Below are 15,334 nucleotides of genomic sequence, written 5' to 3'. Positions count from 1 at the left end.
TTAATTTTAGCTTCACTTTATAGATCTATTGTTTTCCCTAGGGCAGGAGAAACCTATCCAAAAAAGGCAACATATATTCAGGGGCACAGTTCAAAGAAATGACTTTTCTCATACCAAACTGGAGAGGATTAAATGTTTGCTAGGATGTTCAATCAACAACTAAATAAGGGTGAAATCTGTCCATGAAAATAGGGCCATGGTGAATTATCTAATAAAGGGGTTATAAATATTCCACTGAATAATAAGGCTGCAATCCTTACATACACACACACACACACACACACATATATATATATATATTCTATTAGAAGCAATTTATTCCAAGTACAGGTAGAGTGATCATCTGCCCTAGTTTTCCAAAGACATTCCTTTATTTGAAGAGTTTTAAAGTAAGGAGCCATTAGAAGGGAGAGCAGGGACTTTGAAATTGTCCATCAACAGTACAGTACTTGGAAAGCAGAGTGAGGCTGTGAATACACTGTAGCTTTAAAGCACATCTGAAACACATTCTTTCCCTCAAATAATTCTGATCACTGTGTTTTACCCCTCACAAAATTACAATTGCCAACAACCCTTGAGAAACTTCAATGCCCAGAATTCTTTGAGGGAGAAAATGTGCTTTACATTTATATTGTGTACACATCACAATTTGGTAGACAAGTCACTTAGTCACAGCTTTCCCCATTAATGTGAGTTGTATTGCATTTTCTATTTAAAGTGTAGTACTGTAATTATAAAATTATGTAAATCTGTACATGCAAGATTTATGCAGATCTGTGTCCTCTTCGGCCAGTCTTTTTGTGTGTGTGCGATCATTTTCATATTTTTTGGCAATGTGTAAATGGCCACCTTATGAAACAGTATCTAGAGTGCAATCCTATACATCACATGTAGACAACGCCCACCAACTTCAGTGCAACTCCTGAGAAAGAATGAATAGATGTTAGATGAACAAAGAAGAGAGTGTTGTGTTCTTGTATGAATAGATTGGGATGGGGTAGCAGAAAGAGAATGGATGGGGTAGCAGAAAGAAGGGGTGCCCCCCTCACTTTTTCCTTTGACCCCAACCATACTCCCTCAAATGAATGCAACCTTTAACTCCAAAAGGCTACCTACCCTTGCTCTACGTCTACTAAGATGTGTAGGTCCTATTGAATTTAATGAGGCTTACTCTCAGGTGAATAGAAATAGGACTGCAGTCCTAAGTAATTCCTCTTTGGTGAAGAAAATGTACAATTGCATACCGCTGACCTCAGATCTTATCTGCCACTATTCAGATCCAGGGTGGAATTCCAACACAAGAACTAGGAATGCCCTTCAGTTCAGTGTAAGTACACTATATGTCTTTATTGCAGTGAACATCTAAAACCTGGTGAGTGCTGACTATCACATGTGAGTGCTGGCAACACCAGACAAATGAATTGAATGTCCAACAGCTCAGAGATACACTACTGAATGATGATTGTAACCTTGCTCACTGGTAGATGTTGAAAAAGTGAGGAGCTATATTTGGGCATTCAGAACATTCCACTGGGATAATCGGCTTTTACATGGGAATGTCAATATCCAACAAACTCTTTATATTCATTGTAATATGCATACAAATTTTATTATTTCTGAAACAGCATTCAGTAGCAGTTGTGGCTTGTTTTTAAGCCCTTCCACAAAGTCCAAAACAAGAGCTTAATGTTGTGGATACATACATACCACCCTGAGGAGAGAGAGAGAAAAAAAAAACTTGTTTTTTGTAGAGTCCTTATAATAATGGTTGATGAGGCAGGACCAGAAACCTCTAGGGCACATTGATGAAGCACAACTATTTCAAATGCCACATTAAGCTGGACTCATTAGCCGTATCTACCCACCCCTTATAAAATTCCTAATATCATTACAAATTTCCTCTGCTTTTATTTTGCAGTTAAAGTAACGGTGTACCTTTCTCAGCCTGGTCTACTTGTAGGCAACTGATGTTATTTCATTATTGATTACCCCGGTATTCTTAGCAGCAGTAGTATTAGCATTAGCAATAATATTTTATTTTACATTTCAGAGTCCTCTATTTAATTTACATTATTTTGTTAGGCAGCTGGAACATCCTGACCTTTGTGTCCCTTAATAATTATATGGAAACCCTTAATAAATACAGTACAAAAGTCATTTGAAAGTCTCTTTGGACATTTTTGAAGCAGAAAGCATTAAGGGCCCTATCAAGTCCAGTTACTTACTGTTCATCAGCCTCACCTCCTGCTTATAATCACAAAATACAAAGCTTCCAATCTATATTTCCTGTCAACATCTGCCCAGCGGCTAATTAGGCAATTGCCACAGCTGTACTTTTTCCTCTTTTTTGTGTCTGTGCCTGTCTCCAACCCCACTTCAAAGGTATCATTAAAATATGTAGAAGGACAGTATGACAGTTGGGGCCCGCCTTCCAGTCCGCTTTGCTTTTACCTGCCCAGGTCTCTAGACGTCTGCATAATTAGGATGCAAAGTCTAAGTGGCAGATCAACAGTCTTAACTTTCCACTGACATACATGGCCCATTAAAGTCCTTATCTATTGGCTGGATCAACCCCTGCATTTTCTTTCCTTTACAGTGAGGTCATGAAAAGACTTAAAATGATCAAAATATAGGGGAGGAGTTCATCTGAAAACCAGTCCAAGGAGGTGGCACATCATATACATTCAGATGTCATCTGAGAATTGTAATGTGGTTGGGTTGTATAGTTCACCTAATCCTGTACTGTTCTGTACTGCTTTTAATTGGGTTTTTAAAAAAACCTTTTTACATTGATGTGCACTGCCCACTGCCCTGAGATTTTGTGAGAGGGTGCTATATAAATGCATTCATATAACAAATAAACTGTAAAAATAAAGCGCGTCAATTCAAAAATGAGGGTTACACGCCTCTTGCTTAAAATTTATGGAAGACTGGATGAAGTTGGAAGAGTCAGAAAATTAGAATGGATTACTGAGAATCACAGAATCCTTGTTTTTCAACAGATGGCAGTAGTTAATGGTGAAAGTACACTAAAGACATTAGTTGGGGTTATTAATGATGTGCGTTCCTGTAAGTAAACACATCCATTTCTGTCGATTATAGCTGCATTGTAAGTAGTAAATCCACATGTTGGAGTGAGGACTAAAATAATCATAGTGTGTATGTGATGCTGAGTTTTAATTACCAGCATCATACTAGATTTCTTAGAATTATATGTTAAACAGGCACTGTACTGTACTTAAAAAAGTATATATCACTATAAGCCATTATGCTAAGTATTTAGAAAGCTGTGGTAATTAGGGTAATGCTTCTAAAACCAAAGGGAATGCATATGATTTTCTGAGAATGGAAGCAGGCCACAAATGTACTGTAAAAAGATAAAATGGTAATGGACATTTATGTTTACACTTGTATATAAACCACAGAGGGAGGTGCATATTTTGCTAATTCTTCATAGCTGTTTAATTCAAGAAAATCTACTATAGCAAACTACCGATACATTTCTGCACTCTTTTAAAAATCCAGATTCCACACTCCTTATTCCAGACTTTGGATGCCTATAGAACACATGATAAATCATGTTGGAAGTGTAGACAAGAAGAAGGGGATTTTTATCACATGTGGTGGACATGCAGTAAGGTTAAGGCTTTTTGGGAAGCAATTTACAGTGAACTTAAGAAGATGTTTAAATATACCTTTCCAAAAATGCCAGAAGCCTTTTTGTTGGGGTTGATGGGAGAAGAAATAGCTAAGAAGGACAAAAGATTGTTCATGTATACGACAACTGCAGCAAGAACATTGCTTGCCCAAAATTGGAAATTACAGGAATTACCAACGATTGATGAGTGGCAGACGAAGGTGGCGGAATATGCAGAACTTGCGAAACTGATCAGTAGGGTCAGAAACCAGGATGACTCAAGGTTTCGGAGAGACTGGAGTAAATTTGTGGAATACTTAAGATTGAATCGTGGAAGTTTAAAAACACTAGTAGGATTGGAATAAACCTTTGACATAGTTTAATATGAGTAATAATAACTGCGTGTTGAGAATGGACTAGAAAACCTGCTGACGTGATGGAGGGGAGTCGTAGCTTGGCAGAGCAATGGTTAATGTATTTTATGTTAGATCTTAAATTGGCTGTAATTTGATGTATTTTGAAAAATAATAATAATTTATTTAATATAAAAAAAAGAATTCCCATCATGCCCAGGCAGCATGGCCAATAAACAGGGATAATGGGAATAACCCACAACATCCAGAGGGTTTCATGTTAGGTTCAATGCTTCTGGGACAGCAATGCCTTTTGCAAGTGCAGCCCTGCTCTGGAACTGCAGAAATCCTTTCTCCAGCGACCATCTCTTTATCTCTGTTAAGTACAACTAGGTATGTTTCTTGTTATAATATAATGAGAACAATAAAGCAGCTGTTCTCTCACACATACCTCTTCATGGTTGTACATCACCACCCTATCTGATATTTTACCATCATATCTCACCATCCTCCGAGTTGAATTCAAGCTGCTTAGCTGAGCAAAATGATGCTATCTTTAGACATTAGTAATAAGAAGAGACGAGAAAGCTCCGTCACTATAATAACTACATCCGAGAGCAACGTCTACTCTTAAGAACTTGCCTTCTCACTTTGTAGGAAATCCTGTGCATAGATAACAATCCTGGCTGCATCTTTTATTTACAAAAGCCAAGTGACTTACGGTTCACTTCATTAGATATGAAAAGAGTGTGTTAAAATGAATGTAGGTGGACTAGAGTAACATTTCCGAAGGTAGCTTATCTGACTAGAAGAAGACTGTGATTATGAGTCAATAGGTCAACTTGGAATACAACTTAAGTTAGTTATAACCCTTGGGTTTTATGACAGGGTTGGGAACCTCCAGCCCACGTACCAAGTGCAACCCACCAGACCATAGGAGCCAACTCCTAGGGGCCAAGGTCCCTTCACCCCCCCAAAAAAATGTTTAAGAGGGCCAACCCCCCCCCCCCCAAAGTTGATGGGCATTGCCATTCCAATGGTGTGAGTGTGCTGTGTCTTGTGATCAATTGTGTGTGTTGGGGCTTATCAGCTCCCTCAGTATTTTATTCAAGTTGGCACCCCCCACACCAGACTCTCTCCAGGTCATACCCCTCACCAGCTGTACTCTACGCCAGGGGTCAGTAACCTTTTTTTTAGCAGGGGGCCGGTCCACTGTCCCTCACACTATGTGGTGGGCCACACTGTATTTGGGGGGGGGGAATGAATGAATTCCTATGCCCCACAAATAACCCAGAGATGCATTTTAAATAAAAGGACACATTCTACTCATGTAAAAACATGCGGATTCCTGGACCGTCTGTGGCCCGGATTGAGAAGGCGATTGGGCCGGATCCAACCCACAGGGCTTAGTTAGCCTACCCCTGCTTTATGCCCTCAGGTGCTTTTGGCTGGCTAGAATTCTTCCTTAAACTTTGATATAGCTTCTTGCTTAAGTGGATGGAAAGATGGGAGGCCATAGAAACCTCTGGCTTTGCATAGCTGGAACGGAGCCTACTGCTGATATGCAGCTCCTTGTGGTGGTGGTGGTGGTGGTGGTGGTGGTGGTAGAGGGCTTCCCTACTTGGGCTCAAAAAGCATTCCAGCTCCTGATTCAGTGGGACAGGCCTGCTGCAATGCCCCAAAAGCTCCGCCTCAATGGCACCCCAGTATGGAGAAAACTTAGCTGGGCAGCTGGCTTTCCCAGTTTCCTATGACAAAGCAGTCTGCTCCACTCATGTAGCATGCAGGAAATTGGCTGTTGAAACCCTCTTTCTCCTTTGCTGAAAGCAGTGAGACAAGAAGCACTTAACTTTTGACTAGGTCTTGCCTGTTGTAATGAGGTTCACGATCATTGCTCAGTTTCTACAGGAAATGATGCCTTCTGCTCATTCAGAAAGCCATGATTGGGAATCATACATAGCTTCATTCAAAAATTAAATCACAACAGGGGACCTGGGTTTAAATTGCTAAATGTGGCATTTTAATGACAAAGCCACAGTTTTCACAGAAGTGTTCTCTATAGCTTTTACTTGCCGTTGTCATTTGGGGGGGGGAGGCAAGCTTTTGATTGATTTAAAAATGGAAAAAAACATACAAGGGGAAGGCCAACAGAAGAGCATAATGTAAATGTACACACACACACCTCATTTGTCCATGATTTTTTGCAGCTGGCCTACTTTCACAGTATCTCCTGGAGGCTTGCCTCTGGCTCCTTCTGGAATAACCCCAAGGCCAACACCTTAAAAGTTTGACAGGCAAGTTACTCACTCTTCTTATTTAATTTTTCTTTGCTGGAAACCAAGAGAGAACTTTGTGGCTATCTTTGCTATTTATGGTTTCCTACACTTCCATTAAATCCACCGTTCCTAAGATAGTGCTCCAATTTGTTCTCACAACTTATTTCCTCTGGTAATATAATTCTCTCCAACTTTTCCCCAGTTCTCTCTCTCTCTGTGTGCATGCATTTAAAAATTGCACTGTCAGAACTTGCCAATTATAGTTTGACTTTTGCAAGGGTGGAGTTATGTGCTTGGCTTTTAGGCACAGTCTTTTTGCATTTGGTTTGTTTTCACAACATTGCTCCCTGTTGGAAACCTGAGGTTGCTCATCTGTTGTTGGACTACAACTCCCATTAGCCCCAACCAAGTAGGTCAATGGTCAGGGATGGTGGAAGCTGTAGTCTAGCAACAGATTCCCCCCACCCCCACTTGCTATTGACTTCTTGGAAACATTTCATGAACATTTGCTTTGTTTAACGGACGTATGATATTGCTGAGTAGTTATTAATTTAATTAATTAGTCTGCTTTACTGAGGCTGTACAGAGCAGCAGAGCAACTACTGCATCCATAGTCCGGCCATGCATGGCACAGCAATCAAGCCTGAATGGAGCTCCATGCTGTTTTATGGTGCCAGTGAAACTAGCTTGGAATCCAACAGATCTTGGGTTGTTTCAACCTCTTCCCACCCTCAGAATGCCCTGTTTCAGGGCCTTCCATTGGTGGGGACCCTGCCAGAGGCCCTCCTGCCTAGCCACGTTTGACGGGCAAAAGGAGAAGGTTGGCACCAATTGTGTATTGCCAACAGAAGGCTGTCTTAGCCAGGAGAGATGGGCAGAGGGGCACCTTCACTTATTCTACCACCACCCAGCTTGGTGTAAAGGGATCTGTATTACATTTGGCAAAAATAAAAACTTCTGCTGGTGTTGGATCAGACCAATTGTCCAGTTTGTCCAGCATCCTGTTTCCCCACATAACAAGCCAGATCTGTCTGGAAAGCTCACAGCCCGGACTAAAGAACAATGGTCCTTTCTCATTATTGCTCCTCAGCAGCTGGTGCTCAGTGGCATACTGTCTCTGAGTCACAAGGCTGCATAAAACAATCATGACTAGTAGCCACTGATAAGGACAGTGTTTGTGCAGTCCTCTTTTAGACCTATCTAAAGCTAGTGTCCCTCGCTACATCTTCTGTAAGTGAGTTTCATTACTCAAATAAGCATGTGACCATCTAAATATAGAGCATATGCTCTGACATGCACCAATGCACACTTCCTGTCCCTGGTACTCATGGATTCTGGGAAGTACCGGTATTATACTGTGAAACCAAATGGATGATGATGATGATTTATACCCCGCCCATCTGGTTGGGTTTCCCCAGCCACTCTGGGCGGCTTACAACGTATCTAAAAACATCAGTCCTGAGAAACTTCCCTAAAGAGGGCTGCCTTCAGATGTCTCCTAAAAGTCAAGCAGACCACCATTTTTAAAGGTCCACAAAGAAATGCGCATGGACACAAAAGAGCTTAATGTTTGTTGAGGAGAACATAAGGAGAAGAAAGGACTACATCAGGGGTTTATTTAAAATGAGGTCATTTGGTTGCAGTCTGAACTGGGCTTGTTTTGGGCCATAATTGGGGAATTAGCAATCCTCCAGCTGGTGTTTGTGTCCAAGTTCCCATCAGATCCAACAGCATGGTCCATGGTCAAAGATGATATTAATTGTAATCTAGCATAGCTTCTGCGAGCTTGTTTTAGGTGACCACTTCTAAATTGCCCCCCCCCAAATTGCCCTTCAATAATTATCACACCAATTCTTTCTAATCTTACAGAATTATCCATTCCCCCCCCCTAAATCATTTTACAATCAATTTCACTTTTAAATAGCTGCATGAATTCCAGGCCCCTAGAACATCAGGGGTTGAATATTTAATTTGTTACCAGCAAAAGATTTATCTGTTTCTCTCTAGATAGCAAGTAGAGGCAAAGCTTAAACATTATGGTGACTACTGCTCTATAAATACCTTTGATAGATAAATCACAAACTGTTGTACAATTGAGCTTCTGTAACATATTCTCTCCACTCAAGGATATTGGAAACAAAAAATATTCACAGCAAGTAGAACAATAGGCGCTCTTTAGAAACAATACAAATAGCAGAAAGTTAAAAAGAACTTACAGGGAAATTTATCATTCAGTGTTCTAAAAGCAAACTGTTTCATTTAGTAACTATTGTTTTCAATGAAGGGGAGGCAACTTTTACTGCTTAAATGGACACAAGACAACAATTTAGATGGGCTTCAACTGTGCCATTTAAAGCACCTCTTTCCAGCACTTAGTGGGCATTTATGAAGGGCAGAAAGGTGCTTCTTGTCTAAGCAAGCGAAAAAACAAAATATTTGGAGAGGGGGGTAATGAAGGACAGAAAGGCACTTCTATACCTGTTAGGTTGTGGGTGGACACAACAGACGACACAGCGATTTCCAAAACAGCTCTTATTTATTTGCAGGCTGGAACAGAACTGAGCTGGAGGCCTCAGCCACCAGCTTATATAGAGCTCAGCTACAATGTAACAGTAACAACATTCTGCAGCTAACCAATCCCTGAGTGTCAGTTTCTAATCCTTCATTTGCATAAGCTGACCTGAGTGAAAACCGCAGCAGAATAAACTATATACACACACCCCTGGTGGCCAAGGTGAGAACTTCAATACATAACACCCCTCCCCACCGAGATAAGGCATTAGGTTACAAGCATAGTGGTTCCATTATATACAGCAATATTCATTAAAACACATAGCATAACAGTTCAATTTATGATGCAGCATTATGTGTGCAAATTGTGTGTAACATAGTCTTTTAGATATGCTGGGCGTTTGGGAACCCTACCTGACCGCCGTGGGCCAGTATCAGAGCCCGGTTGGCTGCCCGAGTCCCGTTGCGACTGCTGTGCTACCATTGGTGTCGTTGGGCCTGAGGTCTCCGGCTCCGCTGCTGTTGGAAGGCCTGTCACGATCGGACTTGGTGGACACTCAGGCAAGGCGGTGGTCGGCGTCTCAGGGGAGTCAGGCAAAACCCCTGCAGTGGCTCGGCTTGGCCCCATGTCCGCAGTTTGTGAAGGGGGTGTAGATGGAGCCTCGCCTTCCAATGGTGTCGGTTCTAGAGCTGAGGCTGCCGTTGAGGGTACTGCGGTATCGTCCAACGTTCCAACCCGGCGCCTCAGTTGGTCTATGTGCCGGCGCCACAAACGCCCGTCCTCAAGTGCCACCTGATATGAGCGGGGCCCAGTGACTCCCACTATCGTGGCCGGCACCCAAGGAACGTCCCCCACGTAGTTCCTGGCAAAAACCTTATCCCCGGGAATAAAAGACCTTGGTGCGTTAGCACCGCCCGGGGGCTCGGCTACCCCGAAGTCTGGATGCAACCGGTCGAGCGGAGATCTGAGGCGACGGCCCATAAGCAGTTCAGCTGGACTCCGCCCTGTGGCTGCATGCGGGGTAATGTGTTGCACGAGCAAGTATTCCGTAACTCGCTCATGCCAGTCCTTCTGGTCCAGGCGTGCCAGTGCCTCTTTCGCTGAGCGCACCATTCGTTCTGCCTGTCCGTTGCTGGCCGGGTGGAATGGAGCTGTTAGGGCGTGGCGGATGCCCAGCCCCAAGAGGTACCTTTCAAAAGCGCCCGATGTGAACTGTGGCCCGTTGTCGGAGACGAGGACATCAGGACATCCATGCGTTGCGAATAGGCCCCGCAGCACCCGGACTATGGCTTCGGTAGTGGTGGAGGGCATCAGAGCCACCTCCAGCCATTTCGAATAAGCGTCCACCACTACCATAAAGGTCCGGCCGTGAAAAGGGCCAGCAAGGTCAATGTGCACCCTCGACCAGGGTGCCTTTGGCGTCTCCCAGGTGTTGCCCTTAGCTGCCGGTGGTGCAGGTCTCGATTCTTGACACGCTTGACAGGAGGCAACCCAGGAGGTGATGGCCTCGTCCATGTTAGGCCACCAGACGTAACACCGAGCCAACGCCTTCATTTTAACGATCCCTGGGTGGCCGATGTGCAGAGCCTCAAGGACGCGTTGGCGGAGTCTTTGGGGAACCACGACTCGGTCTCCCCACAGTAGGCAGCCGCGATGAGCCGAGAGCTCATGCTGTCTGGTCGCAAATGGCTGGAACTCAGATGTGAATGGCCCTTCTGGCCACCCCCTCCACACCCAGTTGAGCACACGTCTGATGGTGCGGTCCTGGGAAGATGCGGAGGCCACATCGGTAGCCGACACTGGTGCAGCTGGGAGGTCCTCAAGCAGGAGTACCGATGAAGCAGGAGCTGGATCTTCCACCAACGCCGGAAGGGGGCAACGACTGAGAGCATCAGCATGGCCCAGCGACTTTCCCGGGCGATGAATGAGCCGATAGCTGTATGCTGCCAGAAAAACAGTCCATCGCAGCATGCGTGGCGAGAGGATCGGCGGAGTAGGTCTGTCTCCTGCAAGGAGGCCCAGGAGCGGCTTGTGGTCAGTGATGAGGTCAAAGGTTCTCCCGTAGAGATATTCGTGGAACCTCTTCACTCCAGCCACAAGCGCCAGTGCCTCCTTGTCGAGCTGGCTGTAATTCCGTTCCGCCGGAGACAGCGTTCGAGAGAAGTAAGCAAGTGGTGCTTCCCTCCCATCCGGGAACCGGTGACTGAGGACTGCACCGATGCCAAAGGGCGAGGCGTCACAGGCGAGGACCAGTGGTCTGGCTTCACTGTACTGTACCAGCACACTGTCTGAGGAGAGGAGGGACTTGACTGTGTTGAAGGCCGCTGTCTCCCGATGACCCCAGGACCATGGCGCCTTTGTGCTGAGCAGGCGGTGGAGAGGCTCAGCTAGCGTTGCCTTGTGGGGCAGGAACATATTGTAGAAGTTCAGCAGCCCCAGGAACGCCTGCAATTCAGTCTTGTTGTTTGGAATCGGGGCCTCCTGAATGGCCCGGATTTTGGATGCCGTTGGGTGAAGGCCAGAGGCGTTGATGAGGTAGCCCAGGAACTCCACCTGTGGAACGGCAATCAGACACTTTTCCTTCTTCACCTTGAGTCCGGCCTCCTGGAACCTGGTCAGCACAGCGCGGAGGCGCTCGAACAGCTGCTGATTTGAGTCTGCGGATACCAGTACATCATCGAAATATGGTACCACGCCTGGCAGTCCCTGCAGAAGGCGCTCCATGAGGCTTTGAAAGATGCCGGGAGCCACGCTCACCCCGAACTGTAGTCGGCGGCATCGGAACGCTCCTCGGTGGGTGACGATCGTCTGAGCTTCAGCGGTGGCGTCGTCAACAGGCAGTTGTTGATAGGCTTGGGCAAGGTCCAGCTTAGCAAAGACCTTGCCTTCGCCCAAAGAATGCAGCAGGTGTTGGACGACGGGAACTGGATACGCGTGCTGCTGAAGCGCCTTGTTGATCGTGCACTTGTAGTCTGCGCATATCCTCACCGACCCATCCGGCTTGACAGGTGTGACGATAGGCGTTTCCCACTTGGCATGGTCGACCGGCTCCAAAACCCCTTGCGCGATTAATTTGTCCAGTTGTTCGTCCACCTTAGCCTTGAGGGCGAACGGAACCCGGCGTGGCTTTAGCTTGATTGGAGCTACTTGTGGATCAAGGCTAAAGGAGATGGGTGTGCCTGTATATTGGCCCAAGGTGCCATCGAAAACCTCGGCAAATTCTTTAGTTAACTTTTCCACTTCCGCGTTGGAGATGCAGTTGATGCCGGTGACTTCCAGACCGAGGGCGCCAAACCATTCTAGCCCTAGGAGGCTGGGCCGCGGGTCTTCAACTACCACGAGTCGGAGTGGGCCCGAGAAGTTTTTGAACTTGACCTGGAACTGGCCGACGCCCGTCACGGGAATGTCGTTCCCCTGGTAGTCCCTCAGGTGTACACGATGTCGGTCAAGCTGCCTCTTAGACAGCTTTGGCACAAGTCTTTTGATAGTGCTCCAGGACACAACGGACAGGGCAGACCCGGTGTCGATCTCCATGTCACACGGAGCTCCTTCGATGAGCACCGTGATGTGTAGTTTGCGTCGCGTAGGCGAGTCGGTTTGTCCAATCGTGGTTCCGGATGAGCAGCAACAGTTGGTGAGAGCGAAACAGTTACTGTTTGCGGACCGGGTTGACGACTTGGACTTGCGAGATGGTGAAGAGGCTGTGTTTGATGGCGTAGATCGGCAGACCTTGGCGATGTGACCCTTTCTGGAGCACTGCCGGCAGATGGCGTCTCTGAACCGGCATTTGACGCGGGGGTGGTCGCCTCCACAGCCGGCGCATTCTGATTGGCCCTTGGACTTCTGTTTGAACTTCCCGCGTTCCCGCTTCGTCTGGTGCACGTCATCGTCTTCGCTGGTTGATGCCTCGTCGCTGCTAGCCTCTTCATGGTGTACGGCGATTGGCTTTTTTGTAGGTCGTGGGCTGCTGGCCTTGCGGATCTCCTGGGCGGAGAGTTCAGCCGCTTCTGAGGCCGCAGCCTCCTCGATGGCCTTCTTCAGCGTGAGGTCTGGCTTGGCAAGGAGGCGCCGTTGCAGACGGTTGTCCCAGACCCCGCAGACGATCCGATCCATCATGGCATCGTCTAAGTCTCGGAACTCGCAGGTTAATGCGGCCTTTCGGAGAGCGGCGACGTAGTCGTTGATCGACTCCCCCTCTGCCTGGTTCCGGTGGTAAAAGGCGTGGCGGGCCGGCCTTCTTCAGCGTGAGGTCTGGCTTGGCAAGGAGGCGCCGTTGCAGACGGTTGTCCCAGACCCCGCAGACGATCCGATCCATCATGGCATCGTCTAAGTCTCGGAACTCGCAGGTTAATGCGGCCTTTCGGAGAGCGGCGACGTAGTCGTTGATCGACTCCCCCTCTGCCTGGTTCCGGTGGTAAAAGGCGTGGCGGGCCGCAATTTTGGACGGCTTGGGCGCGTAGTGGCCGCGTAGCTTTTCTTGTAGCGCGTCCCACGGTGCTCTGTGAACTGCGAGTGGAGCGACTAAAACTCTGGCCGTCTCAAACACTTCGGGCCCGCAGAGGCTGAGGAAAAGGCCTCGCTTCCGCTCCTCTGATACCTCTGTTAGCTCGTTTGCTTGAAGGTAGCATTCGAACCGAGCGAGATATGAGTCCCATGATTCAGAGGCCGGGGCAAACGGCGGTAGAGGCACTAGTGTAGCCATGACTCCGATGCCGACGTGGTGGGCGATGGATGGAACATAGTGCTCTAGCCAGAACGGGCAGCTCTGAGTTGGTTCTGTTCAGTGATTTCGCTCAGCGTTTCAGCTCAGTGATTCAGCTCAGTGATTCAGCTCAGTGATTTGCCCTTGCGCTGACTGGCTGTGTGCTGTCTGTGTTCTGATGTCCATTATCCCATCCTCGTCGCCAGTGTTAGGTTGTGGGTGGACACAACAGACGACACAGCGATTTCCAAAACAGCTCTTATTTATTTGCAGGCTGGAACAGAACTGAGCTGGAGGCCTCAGCCACCAGCTTATATAGAGCTCAGCTACAATGTAACAGTAACAACATTCTGCAGCTAACCAATCCCTGAGTGTCAGTTTCTAATCCTTCATTTGCATAAGCTGACCTGAGTGAAAACCGCAGCAGAATAAACTATATACACACACCCCTGGTGGCCAAGGTGAGAACTTCAATACATAACAATACCTTTTTATACTGGTTAATGACCACATAAGAGGGATTAAAACTGCTATTGAAGCTCCCAGCAATTTAAAATACTATCCAAGCATATTTAAACTTTGAAGTGAATTTACCATCACCCCTCCACAATATTTTCCATGAAACTACATTCATATGGGCGTAATTCCCCAATTCCTCCAAAATTTTAACTTGGACTTCTTGTAGGGAACTCTCTTTTGTCACTCTGACACATGTATAGAGTGGTAGGCCCAGGGGGAATATCTTCTCCTGCACTTAAAGGGATGTGTGAATGTTTAAAACAGAAAAAACCATAGCTTCTGATTAACAACAGGAGCTGTATGTCTTGAACCGTGGCGTACCTGGTGGCAAGTCCTGCTGGTGTACACAGTCCCAAAGGCAAATGCTAGCAAGCAGTTCGGCAATCCAACAGGTTGAGAAAAATGGTCCAGGTTCAATATAGTGAGCCAAGTCCAAAATCCAACAGTCAGGCCAGGCTCCCACTGCTGCAGCCAATCCAGGGGCAGGGAATCTGGAAACCAGTCCTAAAAAGCAAATTCCCTTAGAGCTCCTGAAACACCCAAGCCAGGGTCCATTAACAGGGAAAGCTCAGCAAACTGAGAGCCTCTGCCCTGCATCCCTTGGATCTTGAATGAAGCATCTGGGCTTGACGAAGCATGTGACCCTCACCTGCCCTGAGCCTAATCCATCTCAGGGGCCACAGCTAATGAGCCCCACCTGGCCAGTGAGCTGGGCTGTGTTCCCTTGCTTGCTTCAGTCTCTTGCTGTTCCCGACACCTCAGAGCCCGCTGTGTTCACAAAGACGGGGCCCCCTCTGGCTCTGGTGATGTGGGGGTGATTTAAAAAAAACAACAATCCTCCTGTCAGACTGGGAATATCCTCTCACGCACCCAACTTGAGGATATTCCACCCTTCTTCAGCAGAGTTTCTTTGCTTTCAGTAACATAAGCGGCTCATGTGTATGTCAAACAAAGATTTAATAATAAAGAAAACTGTAACACCATAACACACTGTCTGAGAGAAACTAAAACAACATTGCGAGGCGAGAACGGCAGTTGGTCTCTCTAACTGAACTGAACAGAACACCCAAAGGGAGGGGCCAATTCCAGAGCACAGCACAGAAGCCCCACCCACCAGATGCCAGACATTCTACTAATCAAATTAGGCCCCAGTGTTTTTCTTAAAGTGTCTCCTTCTTCTGGCTCCTGTGAACTGACCACTGCCCCCTTGCCATCCTATGAGTACCTCCTAAGCCCCCAGGCCCCACTCCCTTCCTCCATCATCAGTTTGCACTGGTTTTCCCAGTCATAGCTATACACCTCGCCGGGATACTCTTCTCCCTCCCCGCTGTCCTG

The 15,334-nt window shown here is 46.6% G+C and overlaps 1 long non-coding RNA gene across 1 annotated transcript; it reads right to left on the bottom strand.

Annotated features, from left to right (window-relative positions):
* Window positions 1-1,583: 1,583 nt before the first annotated feature.
* LOC117044700 lies at window positions 1,584-14,984 on the bottom strand. Its single transcript, XR_004426309.1, has 3 exons — window positions 14,870-14,984; window positions 6,173-6,320; window positions 1,584-1,711 (listed from the first exon to the last, which is right to left on the bottom strand). It is a non-coding gene; the product is annotated as an uncharacterized LOC117044700 (long non-coding RNA).
* Between the last annotated feature and the right edge of the window lie 350 nt (window positions 14,985-15,334).

Source organism: Lacerta agilis, chromosome 3 (genome assembly GCF_009819535.1).
Source record: "Lacerta agilis isolate rLacAgi1 chromosome 3, rLacAgi1.pri, whole genome shotgun sequence".
NCBI lineage: Eukaryota > Metazoa > Chordata > Lepidosauria > Squamata > Lacertidae > Lacerta > Lacerta agilis.
This window is presented reverse-complemented; position numbering and strand designations above follow the sequence as displayed.